Raw genomic sequence first — 2,500 nt, forward strand, 5'->3', positions numbered from 1 at the left:
ATATGGGCAGGGAAGTCTCTGGAGCAGAGCAATGAGAAACCCTTAAAAACACCTTAACTAGACTGAGGAAAGCACCCCAGAAATAGTCAGAAATGTCATTATCACCATGAAATCATGAAAGAATAGTTTGTTTCAGATGTACTTTTGGGTGCTTGCCTCAGTATGCTTGTTTTCAGTTTTTTCTCATTGCTGTTACAGTAAAATTAGGCTCATATATGTCAGTCGTGAAATATTTTTTTAATTGGATAATCTGTTAACACTAATGTTTATTTACTTACACACACAATGTGCTGTTACACTACCCAAACATGCCCTTCAGTTTCATGTCCTAGTTCAGTAGAAATTGAGCTCAGATTATTTGTAAATTATAAAAGTATATATGATTTTTGAAAGTATTTAATAAAAAAAAATGACATTCTGTGAAATAGTTGAGTTCAGGTCTTGTTTATTTTAAAGGTTCAGTAATTCTTGTGATCTGAAGGTCAAATCCACCATCCATAGCTGCTCCCTCATACAGCATGTTTGCGTTCTCTGAGGTGGTGATAATAATTGTAATAGTTTAGTTAGTTTGTTAAGCGTGGGAGAAACGTTCTCTGAGGTGGTGATAATAATTGTAATAGTTTAGTTGGTTTGTTAAGCGTGGGACAAACGTTCTCTGAGGTGGTGATAATAATTGTAATAGTTTAGTTAGTTTGTTAAGCGTGGGAGAAACGTTCTCCGAGGTGGGATGCTGTCTCCCCTGCTGGACACGCCAGTGGGCTCCCTCACACCAGATGTTCAGGCACATTCACAGACCTAACGTCATATGGGAGCGCAGGGGGGATCTTGTCCAATTTCCACCCAGCATGTTTGCCGAGGTCCCGTTACCATAGCGACTGGTCTGCGGGTGTCCTGGGAGGTGCCTGTCGTCTCTCTGCAGGGTGACGACAAACCAGCACAGGAAGCACCGCAGCTCCCCGAATGTCATGGATCATTAACCAGCCAGAGAGAAGTACCTCTGAGGGATGATCAGCTGGTCTGCTCAGTGTTCAGTACCTCTGAGGGATGATCAGCTGGTCTGCTCAGTGTTCAGTACCTCTGAGGGATGATCAGCTGGTCTGTTCAGTGTGTTCAGTACCTCTGAGGGATGATCAGCTGGTCTGTTCAGTGTGTTCAGTACCTCTGAGGGATGATCAGCTGGTCTGCTCAGTGTTCAGTCCCTCTACAGGATGATCAGCTGTTGAGTGTTCAGTACCTTTACAGGATGATCAGCTGTTCAGTGTTCAGTACCTCTGAGGGATGATCAGCTGGTCTGTTCAGTGTATTCCCGTTCTACAGCGCTGAACACGGGAGCTCAGTCACACTGAACATGAACTCCTTTGTTCCTTCATTTCTTTACGTTGGATCCTTTCACTGCAGACTAAATAGAACCTGATTGTGTTGCATGTGTCTTTATTCTGTATCTGCTGAGTTATTGTGTGTGTGTGTGTGTGTGTGTGAGAGAGAGAGAGAGAGAGAGTGAGAGAGAAACAGAGCGACTTGTTTGAGTGTAACTTTTTGTTTACAGAGGCTTCAATGTTGGCTGGTAAACAGTCTCTCTTCCCTGCTCTGCTATACGATCGTCTATCTGATGGACGCTCGCTCATATATCAACAGGGCATGATTGATGGGTGGATCCGGCAACGGTGTGTGACACTGACTGGAATAGGAGGCGATGGAACCTGCTGCTTTCTCTGACTGTGGTGAAGAGAGGAGTATTTAAAACATGTCCTAGCATTTGATGTCTTGTTTATTTGAGATCTATCACTGTTCAGTGTTTTATTTTAGTGAATTCTGTTATCTGTCAGTTTTCTCATCACTGATTCAGTGGATTGTGTGTGTGTGTGTGTGTGTGTGTGTGTGTGTGTGTGTGTGTGTGTGTGTGTGTGTGTGTGTGTGTGTGTGTGTGTGTGTGTGTGTGTGTGTGTGTGTCCAATCTCTTTCATGTTTGCACTGCCCACTCACTGGTCAGATAATGCCCATGAAAGAAGTATGTCAGGCAAATGTTTACCTTTCATGAAAAGAGACTGATACTATCGTGATACTGTTATTAGTCTTTCTAAGTTATCCTGTTACAACTATCAGGCTGTATGATGTGTTGTACCAAATAATGCTCAAAAAGGCAATTATTCATGTAGCCTAGTTGTAACTCTAAACATGTATTATCAATTAATAATTCCCTGATAGACTTTTACTATTGTAGTCTAGTTGTAACTCTAAACATGTATTATGAATTAATAAGCTCCTGAATATAGTTCTACTGTGCAAATGCCTCCAGCTGCTCCTCATCCCGCAAACACCCGAGAGGAGAGAGAGCGCAACTGCATCCTTCCGCTCTCCTCACAAGCATCGGTCGCCATCCATCCCCTCTCCTCTCCTCCCCTCTCCTCTCCCGTCTCCAGAACCATAACAGATGGTGGGGGAAACATCTCATCTGCCGCGACGCACCACAACAACAGACCGCATCTAGCCCAACGGAACG

General features: G+C 43.6%; 1 protein-coding gene across 1 annotated transcript in view; it reads left to right on the forward strand.

Moving 5' to 3' along the window:
• The window catches only part of slc39a13 (solute carrier family 39 member 13), a 17,785-nt gene extending 17,492 nt beyond the window's left edge, over positions 1–293 (forward strand). The window contains exon 11 of the mRNA XM_084436531.1: positions 1–293. This exon is cut by the window's left edge and continues 354 nt beyond it. The gene's annotated coding sequence lies outside the window, so the exon portion shown is untranslated.
• The last annotated feature ends 2,207 nt before the right edge of the window (positions 294–2,500 follow it).

The sequence above is a fragment of the Borostomias antarcticus genome (assembly GCF_949987555.1).
Source record: "Borostomias antarcticus genome assembly, chromosome: 4".
Lineage (NCBI taxonomy): Eukaryota > Metazoa > Chordata > Actinopteri > Stomiiformes > Stomiidae > Borostomias > Borostomias antarcticus.